The 21,352-nt window shown below is 41.6% G+C and overlaps 1 long non-coding RNA gene across 1 annotated transcript; it reads right to left on the bottom strand.

Moving 5' to 3' along the window:
• Positions 1-863: 863 nt before the first annotated feature.
• LOC115931025 (uncharacterized) lies at positions 864-17,937 on the bottom strand. Its single transcript, XR_004067609.2, has 4 exons — positions 17,905-17,937; positions 5,828-5,892; positions 1,603-1,801; positions 864-1,014 (listed from the first exon to the last, which is right to left on the bottom strand). It is a non-coding gene; the product is annotated as an uncharacterized lncRNA (long non-coding RNA).
• Between the last annotated feature and the right edge of the window lie 3,415 nt (positions 17,938-21,352).

Below are 21,352 nucleotides of genomic sequence, written 5' to 3'. Positions count from 1 at the left end.
TGGTGCCCAGGGGCCTAGCAGAAGGATAGTTGGGGGAAAAGGATCAGGAGCTCAGGTAGATGAAGGTAACAATTATGGGTCAGGATGCACCCAGTTTTGCTGAATAAGAGAAAGGGATACATGCGATAAAACTGGAGCTTTGTCCTGAGCCTCTGACTTGGTGAGGCAGGCTCATTCTTTGGAATTGCTGTCCAGGGCCAACCTGATCACTGTGGGAAGTCCCGAGCCTGCATGTGGAGCAAGTCAGACCAACTGAACGGAGTGGGAGTGTGGAGGCAGGGAGGCCGCAGTTAGTTCCCTATCATGCCTCCCAACTTACTAGGGGGTGACCTCATCCTTTCATTCAATTGAATGTGTAGGTGTGTGGACCTGGGCGCGTAGAATCTGCTTGTAAGGCTAGAGATCGTTCCTCATTTTCACCACTAGAGGGCTCTTTCAACAGATCAATGAGGGACCCAAGAGATTCAGAGCTCTCTCCAGGGCGGGCTGGAGCTAGACTCCTGTTTACTAATAGCCCTTTCTGATCCCACTTATCTGGCAGAAGACTAGGAGACATTCAGACATCTTGCAACTGATGTCTGATTCTCTTATTAAGACTTTTGTTTTCTTCTATTGGGCTGTCAGCTAGTGAAGTAGTTGGCACGGTGTATCTGTTTATGCTTTTTCCTGTCCATCTTCTCATACATCTGGAGGGGTCAGTGATCCCTGTAAATGGTTGTGTCATTTAGGAAGGAGTACTGACAGTTGCTTCAATTCAACAGATGCTTTTCGAGTGCCTACTATGTGCAAGGCATTCCCCTATGTGCTCAGCACCTTGGAGAATACAAAGATATGATTCCCATCCCCCAGGGAGAAGATTATGAAGTTGGGAATATTTTATTAGTGAGTTCACTTTGACTGTAAATGGCAAAAACTTACCAGAGCTAGCTTAAGAAAATGGGGAATTTAGTACAAGAATATGACGATGTTTCAAGGAACCATAGGGCAGAGGTTCAATCAGGCCTCGGCAGGGAGCTGGAACCAGCAAAAAAAAAAAAAAAAAAAAAAAAAAAAAAAAAAAAAAAAAATGCCATCAGGAGTCTTGACAGTCACTTCATTTTGCATCTCTGCCTCTTTTCATATTTTTAGTTGAAAAATTGTTTTGCTTCATCTATTCTTTGATCCTTGAAATAGAAGCTAGATTTTGAGTTCTTATGTCATCTCTATTTAAGAAACCCACCCAGACTAAACTGGGAAGTTTTAGTCCTAATTCAAAATTTCCGGGAGAGACAACCTGATCAGCCTAGCTTATGTTGCTTGCCACTTCCTGGTCCATGCAGCTGTGGCCAACGATTCAGGGTCATGTACTATAAACGCAGCCATCAGGACCAGCCCCTGTGAGTTGTGGGAGGATAGTTCTTAGGAAAGGGGGAAATTCTGTGATACCTCAGAAGACTGCTGTGAAAAGTCTATGTGATCTACTTGTGGCACCACTCCAGTGATGTTCATGGGATCAGCAGTAAAATGTGACCACGAAGGAGAAGAGAACATGGCAGGATATGGGGCTCAGAAGATATTGGACCCCAACTAAGCTGGGTGTCAGTGGTACCAAACCAGCTTTACCTTTTGTCAGAAGAGAATGGAGCATCATCAGTTAGAAGAGAAAAAGTCTTCGGAGGTAAAGGCACCCACATGTGTGTAAGTCAAGGAGATGATGAAAACCAGGTACACATGGACTAAAGAGTGTCATTCCCGCCATCTTGAATTCTCTCTTGATGTTCACACATAGCCTTGTTATGAGTTTTCTACTTTTAGATTCGACCTATAGAAAAAAGCATTAAAAACCAAATATGCTTACAAAACATTCACACATCATTATTTCAACTTCAGTCTTGTTAACCTTCTTTCAGTATCTGAAACCCTCTATTCTCTCTTTGAACCCAATTACATGAAGTTATGTTTCTACTCTCTAGACAGTGATAGAAATTGGAGGTAGAAGGAGGGGAGGAATGGTAGGATGTAACATCCTGATATTATTATACAAAGAGAATAGACAAGATATACTTCTAGAGTTGATAAAAGGAGATCTAGAGTATCTAGTATGTCATTGAAAATTAAAGATAACCAATATAAAAATAAAAATATTCTAATCTATATTTGGAGAAGAGAAGAAGAGAGGTTGAGGTGAAATGAACTAAAATAAATGAAATGAGTAATGAGAATGAACAGGGTAGGACCAGAACAGTTGTTTTTCACTACAGCCACTTCTATCTGATTTTAAAAATCTTATACATGTATGTTTTGATAAAAGTTTAAAGTTAATTCAAAAATAAATAAAAACAGTAAGCAGTGTGCCACCTGTCCATCTCCTCCAACTACCTCCTGTTTTATCGATACAGAAATGCCAGGTGTTTCCTGTGACTCACCCATTGATTTCCTGTGCTGAGAATGCTCTTCCCTGAATATACTTTATATGTAAGAAACATTTATTTTAAAATAATTTTGAATTTACATACAAATTGCTGCCACTAGATATTGTCATGGTTCAATCCCTCACTTCATTCATACCTCAGCTCAAATGTCACCTTCTTAGAGAATTCTTTAACTGCTCTATCTAAAAATAACACCCTATACTTCTCTCTATACTCTCACTCTGCTTTATTTTTCTTCATAGCATTTATCAATATCTGACATTATACTGTGTATATGTACATATATGCTTTTGTGCTTATTGTCATCTTCCCAACTAAAGCCAAATAACTCCATGAGAACAGGTGCGTTGTCTTGTTCAAATCTAAATTATCAGACCCTAGAATAGTGCTCAGGATATAGTAGGCATTTAAATAGTATTTGTTTAATCAACTAATTGCATAAGTAATTATTAAGATTTACACCTGTGACAGGCACTGATGAGCAAATAACAAGCAGGAAAGAGATTGCTCTTGATCACTTGAAACTCTTAGTCTCATGAAGAGGACAGAGACAATTGGACCAATAAGAGCAATTGCAGGCCAGATGCAGTGGCTTGTGCTTGTAATCCCAGCACTTTGCTAGGCTGAGGTGGGAGAATCACTTAAGGCCAGGAGTTTGAGACCAGCCTGGGCAACACAGTGAGACCTTGTCTCTCCAAAAAATAAATAAATAAATAAAATTAGAATTAGCCAGGCATGGTAGTGAACACCTGTAATCCAAGCCACTCAGGAGACTGAGGCAGGACAGTCCTTTGAGCCTGGGAGTTCAAGACTGCAGTGAGCCATGATGGTGCCACTGCACTCCAGCCTGGGCAATAGAGTGAGACCCTGTCTCAAAGAAGAAGAGGAGGAGGAGGAGAAGGAGGAGGAAAAAGAAGAAGAAGGAGAAGAAGAGGAAGAAGAAGAAGAAGAAGAAGAAGAAGAAGAAGAAGAAGAAGAAGAAGAAGAAGAAGAAGAAGAAGAAGAAGATGTTGTTGTTGGTACACCACTCTTCAGATTCTCTTTACTGAATTGATTCATTTATACCCCTCTAGCCCTGACCTTTCTAACCCACAGCTGCCCCTTCCAGGGATAATTGGTCTCAGCTGATGGGAGCTGCCTCTCCCAAGGAATTAGAGCCCTTCTCCCTGCAGTCAGATACAAGGGTGCAAAAGTCTGGCCTCTTGCCAGAGGCAGGGACAACTCTGAGATACAATTTATGCTCTAGAGTCTTCCGATGATCAGGCCAAGACTACCACATCCTCGTTGGGCTTCATCTCCATCCTCTATGGTTGCCAAACCATAGTGTGCATTAGAATCGCTTAGAAGGCTTGTTGAATGAGACATTATTGGGCTCCGCCCTCAAAGTTTCCAAGGTGGGTGGTGCTTGAAGATGTTCATTTTCAGCAAGTTCTCAAGAGGTGTTAATGTTGCTCTTTAGGAAACCACAACTGGAGAATCATTGCCTTTTCTTACGCTTGTTCCCATACTCCCTTGGGGTTTTTCCTAAAGGTTACTTTCTCAATAAGTCTTTTGCATCCAAATGTCTGCCTTAGGCTCTGCTTCTAGGGAATGCTACCTAAGACAACAAGGAGGAATAGTAAGGAACTACATTCCCAAACAGTTCCCAAGCTTGATACATAGCAACCGGAGACTATTAAATCCCTAAACAGCTAAACTCCTAAAAGATCCTTGAGCCCAACAAGAAGCTTGTCCTTTCCAATTCCACCTCAGATGAGTCTAGGGAGAGAGATGGACACAGAAGAACCTTCCACGGGGCAGAGAGTAGGGTGATGAAAAGTAATGAATAAGGAAGTTTCTCTCTGAAAAGGGAACAGATTTGCTAGCCAGGAAAGTCTTCCATTCTTAGGAAAGAGAAATATTGTTATTCTTGCTCAGTTGATCACTTCTATACATGTGTGACTGCTGTGTGTACTTTAGTCTCTGCTTTTAAAAGGAGTTTTTTTTTATTATTATGTGGCTCCTTCTGCACTATTAAATGATGGATGTGCTGGAAGCAAGTAAATTGTCTTTTAGTTTAGACCAAGAGAGGACACACCCAAACCTGCTGTAGAGGGCTGCAAGCTGCCCAGAAATCTTACCTTTTACGTGGATGAGACTTTGGGGGTGATGTCCTTTGGGTAAAGGTAAATGTATTCTATGTATAGAATGACATTTTCTGACTAATTATCAGAGAAAAGCAAATTAAAACCACAATGGGGTATCATCTTTTTCCAGTTAGAATGGCTATTATTAAAAAGTCAAAAAATAACAGATGTTGGTGAGGATGCAGAGGAAAGGAAATGCTTACATACTGTTGGTGGGAATGTAAATTAGTACAGCCTCTATGGAAAACAGTATAAAAATATCTCGGCTGGGCACAGTGGCTCACGCCTATAATCCCAGCACTTTGGGAGGCCGAGGCATGTGGATCACTTGAGGTCAGGAGTTTGAGACCAGCCTGGCCAACATGGTGAAGCCCCATCTCTACTAAAAATACAAAAATTAGCCAGGTGTGGTGGCATGCGCTTGTAGTGCCGGCTTCTTGGGATGCTGAGGCAGGAGAATCACTTGAACTCAGAAGGCAGAGAGGTTGCAGTGAGCTGAGATTGCGATACTGCAACCCAGCCTGGATGACAGAGCAAGACTCTGTCTTAAAAAAAAAAAAAAAAGAAAAGAAAAAAAGATTTCTTAAAGAGCTAAAAATAGGACTACTATTCTACTGTTCAATCAGCAATCCCACTACTGGGTATAATGGGTATATACCCAAAGGGAAATAAATAATTATATCAAAAAGATACCCACACTTGTATGTTTTTTGCAGCACTATTCACAATACAAAAATATGAAGTGAACCAAAGTGTCCATTAATGGAGGATTGGATAAGGAAAACGTGATATATATATGTGTGTGTGTGTGTGTGTGTATATATATATATATATATATATATATATATATATATATATGTGCCATAGAATACTATGCATCCATAAAAAAGAATGAAATTATGTCTTTTGCAGCAATATGGATAAAATTGGAGGTCATTACCCTCACTAAAATAACTCAGAAACAGAAAGTCTAATGCCACATGTTCTCACTTACAAGTGGGAGTTAAACAATGGGTACATATGGACATACAAAGTAGAAAAAATAGACTTTGGAGACTCCAAAAGAGGGTAGGAGGGGGGTGAGGGCTAAAAAATTACCTATTGGGTACAATATTTACTATTTGGGCGATGGGTACACTACTATTTGGGTGATGGGTACACTACTTCACCCCTATGCAATATACTCATGAAAGAAAACTGCATTTGTACCCTCTAAATATATATTTTTTAAACAATGATATTTGCTGGCAAAAAAAAAGTGGATTGTTACAGAATCTTCTAGTTACTTACCCAGTAAGCTTTCCTTATTTCTTCTCACATAAGACTCCAATTGTGACTGAGGACACTCTCCCTAGCTGAAATAAAGTTACATTGTTCAGTTTTCCTCACAGAGTAGGATGGTTTTGTCATAAAATTCTGACTGATACAATGTAATCAAAAATTGCAGTGTAGATAACGGCTAAAAGGTGAGAACAACCCAAGTATTCGTCAACAGACAAATGGATAAACATAATGTGGTATACACATAGAGTGGAATATTATTCAGCCATAAAAAGGAGTGAAGTTCAGATACATGTCACAACATGGATGAATCTTGAAGACATTGTGCTAAGCAAAATAAGCCCGATGCAAAAGGACAAATACGGCATGATTCCATTTATATGAGGTACGTAAACAGGCAAGTGCACAGAGACAGACAGTAGATTAGAGTTTATCAGGGGTTAAGAGGAGACAGGAATGAGGAGTTATTGCTTAATAGTTACAGAATTTTTGTTAGATATATGAAACAATTTTAGAAATAGAGGTGGTGATTGCATAACCTTGTGAATGTGATTAATGCCACTGAATTGTATGCTTACAAATGTTTACAATGGCAAATATTATATATATTTTACCAAAATTTAAGAAAGGGAAAACAAAACTTGTTCTGTGGGTTTTCTGTAAAATCTCCTCCCAGAAGGTTTTTGGACAGACTTTGCTAGCACGTAGGTGACACCTTTTGCTCTTGGCTTTCTTCCTACCCGGAACTAGGACTTAATGGTGGAGTCAGATCAGCCATGTTGTTACATAAGGTAACAAGCACATGTTTAGGATACCTGAAAATAAAACAGAAGAAGCCTGATCCAGGTGTGGTGGCTCATGCTTGTAATGCCAACTATTCAGGAGGCTGAGGTGGGAGGCTCACTTGAGCCCAGGAGTACATCCTGAGCAACATAGCAAGATCCCCTCTCATCTCTAAAAGTTTGTTGTTTTTTTTTGTTTGTTTGTTTGTTTTTTTGCCAGGTATGCTGGAGTATGTCTGTAATCCTGATTACTTGGGAGGCCAAGGTGGGAAGATCACTGGAGCCCTGGACATGGAGGCTGCAGTCAGCTATAATCCCATATCATTGCACTCCAGCCTTGGCAACAGAGATATACTGAAAGAAGCCAGAGTCCGTGATAGCATTATGGCGCTACTACTACAGGCCAAAAGCTTTTATCTCAACAATTCTCATTACATGATGAAAACAGACTCTTTCACGTATTTCATCCCTTTTCAAGTTTAGCAGGTGAGCACAATTCCTAATTTATTCAGGCAAGGAGACATGAAATTAGAGAGGTAGTCTATTGGTCATGAGCTTCTAGTTACAGTTAACAGAAATCCAACTTAAAGTATATAAGACAAACAGAAGTAATCAATTAATATATGTAACTTAAAAGTCCAAAGGTAGATATCTATAGCTTCTGGGGTCCATCTCTCTCCATCTCAGACCTCCCCCCTCTGCACTTAGCAGGCTGTCTTCTCAAGCACTAAGAGCTCCTGGCTTGCATCTTACCAGCTGAGCGATCCTAGGAGAAAGAGGACATCTCTCCACCAGCAGTTACAGTAAATGTCTTGGGGCTGCTTTCTCATTGACTCATTTAGTTCATACCCACCTGAACCAATCATAATGGACACAAAATGGAATTCACTGATTTCTAGGTTTGGGCTACCTTTCCAATCTCTGGGCATATAGGAAGGGAAACTGGCCTTATTTTAATCCATGTGGACGGACAGTAGCATACAGGATGATGTTTCAGAGAAAATCGAGGGTGCTGTTACCAGAAAAAGGTTGGATAAATGGTAGGAAGAAAAGAATAATAGCTATTCACGGTGCACTACAGATATACAGATTCCAAATTATTCAGGGACTTTTAGCCATGTTAGTTCATTCAACAAGTATCTATTAAGATCTACTTATTTGCTAAGCACTGCTGTAGGTTCTAAGGGTACAGCAATGAGCAAGACAGATTCCCTGCTTTGAAAGAGCTTATATTTTAGGTGAGGGAGATAGCCAGTAAACATGAAACCAACCAACAAAACAAACAAACAAAAAAATGCAGGTAGTGAAAAATGCTGCAAAAAATAAACGTGAGCAATGTGATACAATATGACCAATCTTGGCAGTAGAAGGACTGCTTTAGGTAGCATGGTCAGTGGGGCATTCTGGGGAGGTGGTTTCTGAGTTGAGAAAAGTCAATAGTGAAGGAGGAGTCAGTTCTAAGAGGATCTAGAAAAAGGTAACCCCAGTGGAAGGATCATGAATGCAGCTTGTTGAAAAACAGAAAGGGTCAAGTGGTAGACAAATGGTAAACAAGTGGAAAAATGGTAGAAAATCAGGTTAGGGAAGTGGACTGTGGCCAGATTGTATAGCCCTAGTTGGCTAGGTTAAATGAAGTTTGGGTGTTAATTCTTTTGCAGGGTGAAGCCATTGCACAATTTTAAGCAAGGGAGTTAACAAGATCTGATTTACAGTTCAGAGATTTCACTCTAGCCACGGAGTGGATGGCACAGGCAAGAATAAAGGCTTGGAGATGAATTAGGAGGCAGTGGCATTAACTCAGGAAAGAGATATTGTATTGATGTCTTGGATGTTAAGGAATATGACTGTTTCCTGAAAACTATGGGGAACATTGAGAGGTTTTAAGCAGGGAATGATGTGGTCAAATTTGTTTTTTTGTTTTGTTTTGTTTTGTTTCTTAGTGGTACATCAGTGCCTTGTCTGTGCTCCATGGGACAAGAAATTGTAGCAGAGACCCGGAAGATGGCAAGAAAATAGCAGGTCTCTTTGGCTCCAAGCTTCCCTAGGGCTTTGCTCTTCTTCTCACCACCTAGATTGAGGTATGAGGTGGGGAGGTTGTGAAATTGGCCATTTCCCCAAGACTTGACTTTAGAAACCAGACTCAGGATAAAGATCCCCCAAATTGTGTCTTGGACAAACTTTGCCAGGAGAATCAGGAGAAAGAACCTTTGTTCATCTCTAATCCAGAACAGGTTTTAGGAGAAAAACTTGAATCTATGGAAGCATCAGACCCTGCACTTAGAGCACGGCAGATAGTACTGGTAGAGAAAACGGGTTGTGGGGCTAGAGAAGCTTGGGTTAGAGTCCTAATTGCATCATCTGTTGTGTGACCTTGAGAAATGTAATCTTTCAGTGTCACTTTTTCCTCATAAATAAAATATGGATAGTAATAGAAGCTATCTCTTTGGTCAATGAAACCTCCTTGTGTAATGAGGATTACATATGATAATACACATAAGTGCTTAACACAGTGCCTGGCACGTATTAAGTGTTCAATAAATGTCAGCTGCAGCTGTAAATAGAAGTATGATGCCAAAGAAGCTGGCTCTTAATGAGATTTGCTTTAATCTGCCACCTTCAGAATAACAAACGGCTATTACGTGGTTAATCAGTTTCCCTGAGACTTACACAAGAGGAAAACAAAATGACCCAAGAGGCAGTTAGAGATTCAAAAGGTGTCGTTATTGAGAGATGAGATAAATACTTCAAATAGACAACTAAGAAGCTTAAAACCTTCCTAAAATTTTGGAAACCTTCCTAAAATCAAGTGAAATAGAATGTAGTTTGGGGCTCTTCCTAGTGGCTTGGAATGTTGGCCAAATCCTCAAAGGTGAAAACAATAAGCATGAAATATTCCCACATCCAGAGCCAAAGAGCTTCCACGTGACTCCCTAGCATTTACCAAGAGATGGCCAAGTGCGTTCTGTGGTCCTCACTCTGATGACTCCCATCTCAATGATCTAGACTGAAGGCTGGAGTTCAATGAGGTGGGAGAAATGGCTACGAGAGGAAGGTACTTTGGATTTTTCTTATTCCATCCCCATGATAGAAGAGGGAGTAGCTCTCGTCCACCAAGCAAGTAAGAAGAGGCCCAATCAGCTTATTGGAGAGATTAGGGGAGACTGACATGCTACTCCCTGATGCTTGCTGAGCTGTGGAGACTCTAGGTTGGTACCTAGAAGAGAGCAGTGGGTTCCAGCAGAACACTGTGTGGGACTACTGGGGAGAAATTGGCAAGTGTTGTCTGGTGTTTGGGGCACACATGAACACCTGAACATGGAGGCTGGTGCCTGGATTCTACCTGTAGAACTATGATAGCAAGGGGTTGGTTGGAACCACCTTCCACTGCAGAGCAGGAAGAGAGAGTATCACAAAGAAGCTTACACTTCCAGGATTTCGTGTAGCAGAGATGTGCTGAGTACCAAGTAGATGCTGAGAAAGTAACTGAGCTCAAGCTCTCTTCAAGGGACCATGCCCACAAAAGAACAGCATATGGATGTCAGAGAGCAGCAGCCAAAATAGAACCACAGGCTGGGCACAGTGGCTCACGCCTGTAATCCCAGCACTTTGGGAGGCCGAGGCTGGCAGATCACTTGGGGCTGGGAGTTTGAGACCATTCTGGCCAACATGGGAAACCCTGTCTCTACTAAAACTACAAAAAAATTAGCTGGGCATGGTGGCGCACACCTGTAATCTCAGCTACTAGGGCGGTTGATGCAGGAGAATCGCTTGAACTCGGGAGATGGAGGTTGCAGTGAGCCAAGATCACGGCACTGCACTCCAGCCTGGGTGACAGAGCAAGACTCTGTCTCAAAAAACAAAATAACAGGCCGGGCGCGGTGGCTCACGCCTGTAATCCCAGCACTTTGGGAGGCCGAGGCGGGCGGATCACGAGGTCAGGAGATCGAGACCATCCTGGCTAACACGGTGAAACCCCGTCTCTACTAAAAATACAAAAAATTAGCCGGGCGTGGTAGTGGGCGCCTGTAGTCCCAGCTACTCGGGAGGCTGAGGCAGGAGAATGGCGTGAACCCGGGAGGCGGAGCTTGCAGTGAGCCGAGATTGCGCCACTGCACTCCAGCCTGGGCGACAAAGCAAGACTCCGTCTCAAAAAAAAAAAAAAAAATAACAACAAAACAAAATAGAACCACTGATTGCACCATCTAAGTAAGACTTTCACCTCTCACCCTCAACCAAACCCCAGATGCCACCCTCCCATTTCAGCCCCAGGGGAACCTTCAACAGAAGAAGGGGAATGAGAGGACATCCCTCCTCTCATTCCCACTAGTGGAGGCTCTCCACTGATAGTCAGGCTAGAACTGGACAGAGGGAAAGGCTTTGAATGGAATGGGAGGTTGTAGTTTTGATTTCAACTAAATTGGACTTTAAAAATATTTTTGTTATGAGAAATTTCCAAACATATACAAAACCGGCAGAAAAGCAGAATGAATGGATGCCCTTGTACCCATTGCTGGCTGCAACAGTGACTGACTCATGGCCAATCTTGTCATGTCTATGCTCCATTAACTATCATTCTGAAGCAAGTGCCAGACGTCCTATTGCCTCCAGATGGGGCTTTTGAATGCCTGCGCATGAGTTCTAATCACTAAAGTAAGGTTCTTAACATTGAAAATGACTGGAAGACCATGGGTTCTTCTTGTTTATTTTTTTCAGTCTCTAAAGCATAAAGTTCCATAGGGTAGAGAATTTTTCTATTTTATTCACTGCACTAGCCCTATACTCATAATAGCACATAACACATAGTGGGTGCTCGATAATTATTTGTTGAATGAATTATTTGTTCAAAATAGACTGGCCTCCCTTTGCCATAATCTGAGAAGTGCTCAGATTGAAGTAAAAGGTAAAATGTTTATTTTTTTCCTTTTTGCTACCCATCACAAGGTAAGATATTTATATTTTGTTACTCAGTTGGCTTGCCTCAATACTGACCCAAAGTTATTGAGCAAAATGTCCCACCTTGAAGGACTGACTAGGGTAATTATCTCTTTGGAGAAACAGCTTCACAAGTGATTCCAGATAATGTTATGGGGGTTGCCTTTCCCTAAACCCTTCCACATTTTTAGCATCTTCAGGAGAATGTGCAAGCTGATAGCTCACAGGTTCTGATGTTTTGTTTTGCCTGCCTGGTTTTGCAATTTACACTGAAATGAATTGAATGTGGGCCCACATTCCTGCTGGCAATTGGTTGGAGGAGAGTAGCATCTGCATTTGACGAAGCATGCCTGCCTCTGTTTACTGCAGTTCCCAGCCCACCTTATGATCTTCTGCCTGAAGATCACTCCTTAGTCACCTGCCTAGCTCCCGTGGGTCCCCAAGATGCCTTGTGGATGAGACATTGAAGTATAGATTCCAATAACTCCCAGCAGTTTTTCCAAACAACATTATGATTTCATCCATGAAACCACCTGAGCCCACTGCCATTCTTTGAATAATTTTTCGGTTTTCTCCATGGCTTTACTCAGATTTTTTATTTCTTCTTTTGGAATCTTTTTTTTGGCCATATATGTTTTTTAATAATCTATTTCATCAACATTTTCTAATTTATCAGCATGAAGTTATGCATAACAATCTCTTATTTTTAAATTAATTTATTAATTTATTCTTCTTAACTATCATTCTGATTTCTTTCTTTCTTTTTTTTTTTTTTTGAGACAGAGTCTGGCTTCGTCACCCAGGCTGGAGTGCAGTTGTGTGATCTCAGCGCACTGCAACCTCCACCACCTGGGTTCAAGCAATTCTCCTGCCTCAGTCTCTTGAGTAGCTGGGATTACAGGCACCCACCACAACACCACATAATTTCGGTATTTTAGTAGAGAAGGGTTTTCTCCATGTTGGCCAGGCTGGTCTCAAACTCCTGGTCTCCAGCAATCCACCTGCCTTGGCCTCCCAAAGTGTTGGGATTACAGGCATGAACCACTGCACTCAGCCTATTTCTTATTCTTAAAGGTCCCTTTTCCCTCTACTGCTCCTTGATCAGATTAAGTAAATATTTATTTCCTTTTATATTGATCCCCAACACCCACCAAATACCCATTTTTGAATTTTGTTTCATCCATGCTATATTGAGTATAAATATTTTAAAGTTTCAAATATATGGGTATCAGCCTTCTGTAATTTCCAGCACAGATACAGCAAAGGATTAGATGCCTGTGATTAAGTGATCAAGGTGCCAGAATTTTGTCTGGATTGTTTATTAGTTTTCATTAACTTTTAAATTATTTTGTACTCTTTAATCTGGAATTTACATTGATCTATAGTATGAGATGCAGATTTAATTTTGCTTTATTTATTCCCTTCAAATATTAATCAATTGTCCCAGGGTCATTTATTGAATGCTACTTCTTTTTCCATAGACTTATATGACCACTTTTATTATCTAATAAAGTCAGGTACATGAAAGATTATCTTGGAGCTATCTGTACTATTCCATTGTTTATGTTGCAATTATTGTAACATAGTCCCATAGATCCATAGAGCACATGAGTTTATGCTACAATATTTATCATATTAATCTATGTTACAGTATTTATCTACTATGCTATTTTAACCTTTGAACCATTATAGTCCATTTTAATACCTATATTCAGAGTGTTCCTGATATGGTTTGGCTGTGTCCCCACCCAAATCTCATCTTGAATTCCCATGTGTTATGGGAGGAACCCAGTAGGAAGTAATTGAATAATGGGGGCAGGTCTTTCCCATGCTGTTCTCATGGTAGTGAATAAGTCTCATGAGACCTGATGGTTTTTAAAAAGGGGAGTTTCCCTGCACAAGCTCTCTCTCTTTGCTTACTGCCATCCATGTAAGATGTGACTTGCTCCTCCTTGCATTCTGCCATGATTGTGAGGCTCCCCCAGGCCATGTGGAACTGTAAGCCCATTCAACCTCTTTCTTTTGTAAACTGCCCAGTCTTGAGTATGTCTTTATCAGTGGCATGAAAACGGAATAATACAGTTACCTAATTATTCTTGACTTTCAAATTGTTCTTGGCTATTTTGTCCATTCATTCTTCCAGTCAAATCTTATAATCATTTTGTGAAATTCTTCCCCTGCTCATCAAAGGAAATCATATATAACAAAAATAAAATTAATTGGGGATTTTTATTAGAACTGCATAAAACCCATGCATTTATTTAGGAAGAATTGACATTATTAAATAATCATTCCTTAATTTCATTTATCTAATCTTGTTTTAAATTCCCTTGATGAACTTTTGTTATTTCTCTATATATGTTATGCACATTTCTAGTTACATTTATTTCTAGGCAGGGAGTGTTTTATCCCTGATTATTTATTTACTTACTTATTTCTTTTGAGACAGGGTCTCACTCTGTCACCCAGGCTGGAGTTCAGTTGCACCATCATAGCTCACTGCAGCTGCAAACCTCTGGGCTCAAGGGATCCTCCCAACTTGTCCTCCCAAAGTTCTGGGATTACAAATGTGAGCCACTGTATCCAGTCTATCCCTGTTTTAGAAGTGAAGATATTGACTGTTGCCCAAATTCCCACAGTTAGTAAGACATGGAGAATGGATTAAAACCCATATCAATCTGATGGCAGAGCCTGTTCTTAATCCCTCTGCTACTTTATTTAAGATTATATTATTTCTTGAATGAATTTTAGTAATTATTTCCCAGAAAAGCGTCCATTTCATCAAGATTTTCCAGTGAGCTAGCATAGAGTCTCACATTGTGCTTTCATTTCCTTTCCTAACTTCTTGAATCAGATGCCTACTTCATTTAATTTCCTTTTCTTCTTTTAATTAATGGAAATGATAATGGCTGCCCTCTCCTTTTCATGGCCCCCTATCCACTCCCTCTTCCTGAATTCAGAACCTAGTCATTCTGGCCTTTCTAAGTACTGGCTTGTCAATCTCCTGCTGCTGCAGTAGAAGGATGATCACTTCTAGACAGATATTGCTCTGGGCAAAGCAGCTCAAACTCTGAATCCTAGGTGTTGTAAGCTCAGTTGTGTTAAGGGTTTATATTGTCCAGCTATGTGTTCCTTGGTAACCCTGACTGGAGTCTCTCAGTCCACTTTTCCCCTGCTTGATTTGGTCCATGGAACAGCTAGAAATGATACTTTTTAAAAGTTAACCAGATAATGTCACTACCTGTAGTAGTCCATTTTCATGCTGCTGATAAAGACATATCCAAGACTGGGTAACTTATAAAGAAAAAGTGGTTTAATGGACTCACAGTTCCACGTAGCTGGGGGGCCTCACAATCATGGTGGAAGGCAAAAGGCACATCTTACATGGTGGCAAGCAAGAGAGAATGAGAGAGGAGAGAGAAGAGAGAAGAGAGAAGCAAAAGGGGAAGGCCCTTATAAAACCACAGGACTTGTGAGACTTCTTTACTACCATGAGAACAGCATGGGGGAAACTGCCTCCATGATTCAGTTATCTCCTACTGGGTCCCTCCCACAATATGTGGGAATTATGGGAGCTACAATTCAAGATGAGATTTGGGTGGGGACACAGCCAAACCATAACACTACCCTATTAAAAAAAAAAACTTCCAAATTTTCCATTTTTATTTAAACACACCCACATTTGTTACCTTGGTCAATGAGGCCCTGTGTGATCTGGCTGCAGCCTCCTTCTTTGACCTCATCTCATATCCTGTTTTTCTTGTTCATTGTTATGCTGTCCTCTTTTGTGTGTGTGTGTGAGTGTGTGTGTGTGTGTGTGCACGTGCTGTTCCTTGAAGGTACCAAGCCTTTCCCCAAACCCTACCTTTCCTCTCAGTGTTTCTGCTGCCTGGGATGCTCTTTCTCCAGGATCACATTGTGCAGATCCCACATCATGTCCTTCAAAGGCCATTTTCTCAGAGGCTGTGGCCAACCACCAGATTGAAGACAGCCACTTACATTAATTCCACAAAGTGCATCACTATTTTTCCTCATACCAATGATCACAATTAGCAATGCCATTTTTATTGCTATGAGTTGAATGTTTATGTTCCTCCAAAGTTCAGATATTGAAGCCCTTATCCTCCATGTGATGGTAGTTGGAGGTGGGGACTTTGGGCAGTCATTAGGTTTAGATGAGGTCATAAGGATGGTGCACCATGATGGGATGTGATTCATTATAAGAAGGTGAAGAGAGATGAGAGCTCTTTTTCTCTGCCCCTTGATGATACAGTGAGAAGGTGGCTGTCTGTAAGCCAGAAAGAGAGCCCTCACTAGGGAGCCAAATTACCCAATGCCTTGGTCTTGGACTTCCCAGCCTCTAGAACTGTGAGAAAATAAATTTCTGTTGTTTATGCCTTTCAGACTATGGTTTTTTAAAATTATAGTAGCCCTGATAGATTAAGATATTTACTTACTGGTTTGTTTTCTTATCACCTGTTTGCTATGCTGGAGTACAAGTGCAAAAGCCTCACCGGTCTTCTTCTTAGGGCCTGGCATGGAGAGCGGTATATTGCAGGGGCTCCAAAATACATGTTGAATCAATGAATCAATAAAGACCTCACCCTTGCAGCCTCCTAGCTGTGTGTTCTGGACAATTTAAAAAAATAATAAAGACAGGATATCACCATGTTTTCCAGGTTGGTCCTGAACTCCTGGCCTCAAGTGATCCTCCCTATCTGCCTCCCAAAGTGCTGGAATTACAGGTGTGAGTCACCATGCCTGACCCCTCTGGACAACTTAACTACTTGAGCTCAGTTCCAAAAATGAAAATGACAATACTGCTGGCTGGGCGCAGTGGCTCACGCCTGTAATCCCAGCACTTTGAGAGGCCGAGGTGGGCGGATCACCTGAAATCGGGAGTTCAAGACCAGCCTGACCAACATGAAGAAACCCTGTCTCTACTAAAAAAAAAAAAAAAAATACAAAAAATTAGCCAGGCGTGGTGTCAGGTGCCTATAATCCCAGCTACTCAGGAGGCTGAGGCAGGAGGATCACTTGAACCCAGGAGGCGGAGGTTGTGGTGAGCTGAGATTGTGCCACTGCATTCCAGCCTGGGCAACGAGAGCAAAACTCCATCTCAAAAAAAAAAAAAAAAAAGAAAGAAAGAAAGAAAGAAAAAGAAAGAAAGAAAAGAAAAGAAAACGACAATACTATGTTGTTTTTGAGCAAAAAAAGAAAAAAGAATAAAATAAAATAAAATAATGCAGGTAGAGACCTTAGCCCTCAAGAAGTAGTAACACGAATCATCATCGTCATCCATATTATTTAAACGTAAAAGCACTCTCAGAAAGGCAAGTGGAAAGTCTCCCAGACAAAGTTTTATAAGAGTGAAGTTTATTCATTTTGGAGTCAAATCAGACAAGTCGAGCAGCTAATTTTTAATTTAATTTTTTTTGCCAGGGTTCAAGGAGTGATCATGTTTTACAGGAACTAATTCACACTAACCATTTCTAATGGCAATCATTTATTGTTATCTTTCACTGTTCTGGAAATTAACTGGGATCAGCTATGTGGTTCTTGCTCAGAATCCCTCCCTGGTTGCGGTTAGATGGTGCTGGGACTGAGGTCATCTCAAAGGCTTTCCCACTAACATATCTAATGATTGTTGCTGGCTGCTGGGTGGGACTTTAGCAGGGGTTATCAGAAGGAGCACCTCCCCATGGCTTCTGTGTGGCTTGAGCTTTCTCACAGCATGGTGGCTGGGTTTCAAGAATGAGCATTGCAAGACATGGAGCCATGTAGAAGTTCTATAGCCTTTCCTAACCTAGCCTTGACATCACAACGCATTATTTATGCCACATTCTACTCATTAGAAGCCAGACCATATTCAAGGGGAAGGGAAATTAGTCTCTACCTCTTGATGGGATGAGCATCAAGGAACTGGACATGTTTTAAGACCATGATACCAATCAAATTGATAGAAAATTGATGTATGGATCAGGTAATTCTTTAACAATTAACAATAATAAATACAATTGTCAAATGGATCACGACATTCATGTCAGCTCATCAATGCATTCTTTCTCCTGGTAGGCATTATAGTATGATGACTAAGTTGTAGTTCTGAATTTATACTGAGCAAGATTAAAATGCTATCCACCTATTAATTTTGTGACTCTAGGCAACTTCCTTGACCTCTCTAAGCAGGTTTCTTCTTTGGAGAGTGGATGAAGAGTGCTGGCACATGGGGAGCATTCAATATATGGTGATGACCATTGTAAGCTCCTACTTCTCCCTCAAGTCAAGTCCTTTGTTACAGATGCTCTAACCAGACATAAGGCATGCTCATTTCTAAAGAGGAGGCAAGGATGGAGGGCTCCTTGTCCTCACCTGGGTCACCTGTGGGACTTGACTTCCACTCTCCTCATCATGCTGACAGTTCTCAAGTGAGCCCCTCTAAAGGCTGGATTCCAGGCTGCTGGGGTGGGTGAGCATGGCAACATCCTCATCACAGCGGGCATGTGGCCAGGGACTCAGATCTGCCAGTGTGGGCGCCGACACTCTCTCCCCAGAAAAGCTGCTTGAAGGCATAGACTAGGGGAAGGGAAGATTAAAAATAAAGAGTGGTCATGTTCAGTTTTGAAATTAAAAGAGAGGCATGGACTCAAAGGCCCTTCAATTCTCTTGGCTTTGGGAGGAAGAGGGTGCTGAATAGGGGGGGACATGGTGGGGGAGCACCACGGGGCTTCCTTTCCCCAGAACCCTAATTCATGGGAACACCCAGAACTGGGCAACTGCATCTCATGGCTCACAGTTGTGGTCTCGCCTGAAACATAAATGTTTCATTTGCTTTGCAGGGTTTGTGAACTAGCAGTCTTGGTGTTTATTTTGTTTGTCCCTTACAGAGATTTTAAATTCTAAATTGTAAATGAGTTTCAATTGAGCATTGGCTTTCCAGTTAGCTCCAGAACTCCGTATTATCTGCATCCAGCCTGCTCTCATCATCTACATCATATACTTTCCTGGCTTCAATGATAGACATTCAGTTTGGTTGCATCCTACTTGCTTTGTGCTTTCTCTGCTCTTACAATATCTCTAACTTACATGTATGGAGCACCCAGTGTATTATCAGCTATAACCTCAATTACTACCCCAGAAACCCTACAAGAGAGGGATCCTCACTCCATAGAGAAGGCAGCTAAGGATCACAAGAACTGACTTACCCGAAAGAGCACGGTTTGTGAAAATGGTAGAGCTGGTATTTGGATCCAGGTAGTATCATTTAGGCTTTGTTTCAGTTGCAAGTGGCAGAAAATGCACTTCAAATTGGTTTTAATTCAAGGGAAAAAAAGGATAGCAATCGATTGGCTGAAGTAGCTGAGAAGTCCAGGCATGCCTGAATCCAGGAGTTCAAACTCCATCTCTCAGCTCTAGTTGCCTCTATGTTGCACCATTTTGAGGCCAGACCTATCCTTGCGGTGGCAAAGTGGTTCCTAGTACCTCCTAGCCAAGAACCTACCCTCTCACCCACCCCAGTCAGGAAGAGAGAGCTTTTATTTCCCAATAGCTCTATCTATCTATCTATCTATCTATCTATCTATCTATCTATCTATCTATCTAATCTATTTAATGCCCAGAGCGTGATGACTTAGACAAGAATAGAATCACACAAGTGGCCAGGCGTAGTGACTCATGCCTACAATCCGAGTGATTTAGGAGGCTGAGGCGGGAAGATTGCTTGTGCCCAGGAGTTCAGCACCAGCCTGGGTAACATAGCAAGATCCCATCTCTACAAAAATATAAAAAATTTAGGTGAGCTTCGTGATATGCACCTGTAAGTCCCAGCTACTTGGGAGGTTGAGGCAGGAGGCTCGCTTGATCCCAGGAGTTCGAGGCTGCAGTGAGCCAAGATTGCACCACTACACTCCAGCCTAGGTGACAAAGAGAGATCCTGTCTCAAAAGGAAAAAAGAAAAAAAGGACATAATCACCTCAGAACCAATCATTATGGCCAGAGGTATAAGATTGTCAGAGGTGTGAGAACCAGAGCAACTCCATCTTGAATAGGGACTGGGTAAAATAAGTCTGAAGCCTACTGGGCTGCATTTCCAAATGATTAAGGCATTCTAAGTCACAGGATGAGATAGGAGGTTGGCACAAAATACATGTCATAAAGACCTTGCTGATAAAACAGGCTGCAGTAAAGAAGCAGCCAAAACCCACCAAAACCAAGATGGCCACAAGAGTGACCTCTGGTTGTCCTCATTGCTGCATTCCCACCAACGCCACGACAGTTTACAAATGCCATGGCAACATCAGGAAGTTACCCTATATGGTTTAAAAAGGGGAGGCATGAATAAGCCACCCCTTCTTTAGCATATAACCAAAAAATAACTGTAAAAATGGGCAACCAGCAGCCCTTGGGGCTGCTATCTATGGAGTAGCCATTCTTTCATTCCTTTACTTTCTTAATAAACTAGCTTTCACTTACTGTATGGGCTCTCCCTGAATTCTTTCTTGCATGAGAGCCAAGAATCCTCTTTTGGGGTCTGTATTCGGACCGCTTTCCTGTAACAAGATGAGTTTAGGCCACAGTCTCCTGCTTGAAGCCTTGGGTAGGGTTAGGCCCACCTGAACCACAGTGAGCAAGAATGAGGGATGGAACAGGAAAGATGTGTTCTTTCCAGAAGGGAAAATGTCCACTACCTAAGCTAGCAAAGAAGCTTATTGCCTTTACTATAGGCTTCAGAGGTCTTGAGCACCTTCCGTTAAGGGTGATTAGGTAAACACATCACACACTAAATGGGGCTGCTCCTACAACCCTAGTATCCAGAGGAAGTTGACTCTATGTGCTGATCTTTCAGAAAACACTTGTCATTATTGTCTTTCCAGAATCCATTACCCTTTCTTTTTATTTTTTTTGGGGGGGTGGGGCGGGCAGGGACTGAGTTTCGCTCTTGTTGCCTAGCCTGGAGTGCAATGACACGATCTCGGCTCACTGCAACCTCAGTATTCTGTGTTCAAGTGATTCTCCTGCCTCAGCCTCCCAAGTAGCTGGGATTACAGGCATGCACCTTCACACCGGGGTAATTTTGTATTTTTAGTAAAGATGGAGTTTATCCATGTTGGTCAGGCTGGTCTCGAACTCCCGACCTCAGGTGATCCACCTGCCTGGCCTCCCAAAGTGCTGGGATTACAGGCATGAGCCACCGCATTGGCCCCTTTCTTCTTTTAATTACACAACCATTTTCTTCTGGGAAACTGCCCATTTCCCAAGCAATTCAAAGGGATTATCTCTTACCTCTATCCTACTTCAGGGGCAAGCATGGTGACTCAAGTTTGGCAAGTCTGATATTTATCCTCTGGGCTAAGATAATTAAGTTAGAGATAAATATTCAAGCTGAGGCAATAAAACCCAGTCTCAGAACTTTTTTTGGAACTACTGAAAAAAATAAATTCTCCTTCCATTGGTATTACTAAGACTTGAGGATGGTGGTTGGAGATTCTGGGAGCCACCAAAGAAAATAAAGCCATGGTGAAAAAAATAGATGAAGGTGGAGAGTAACAGCTTTCTCATATTGCGTGAGTCCATAGACCCATTTGTACCTGAAGCCAGAAAGACCTAAGGCCTCTTTAGTTACCTAAACAAATATACAACCATTTTTCCCTTTTAATTGCCTTAGTTTGAGGTGGGTTTTGTCACTTGTGACCCTAAGAAGGTCAAACATGTAGGGTTTTTTGTTGTTGTTGTTTTTTGTTTTGTTTTGTTTTTCTTAGACGGAGTCTCGTTCTGTTGCCCAGGCTGGAGTGCAGTGGCACAATCTTGGCTCACTCTGTCT

Source organism: Gorilla gorilla, chromosome 18 (genome assembly GCF_029281585.2).
Source record: "Gorilla gorilla gorilla isolate KB3781 chromosome 18, NHGRI_mGorGor1-v2.1_pri, whole genome shotgun sequence".
NCBI lineage: Eukaryota > Metazoa > Chordata > Mammalia > Primates > Hominidae > Gorilla > Gorilla gorilla.
The sequence above is the reverse complement of the archived record's forward strand: the minus strand, read 5'-3'. Positions and strand labels throughout refer to the sequence as shown.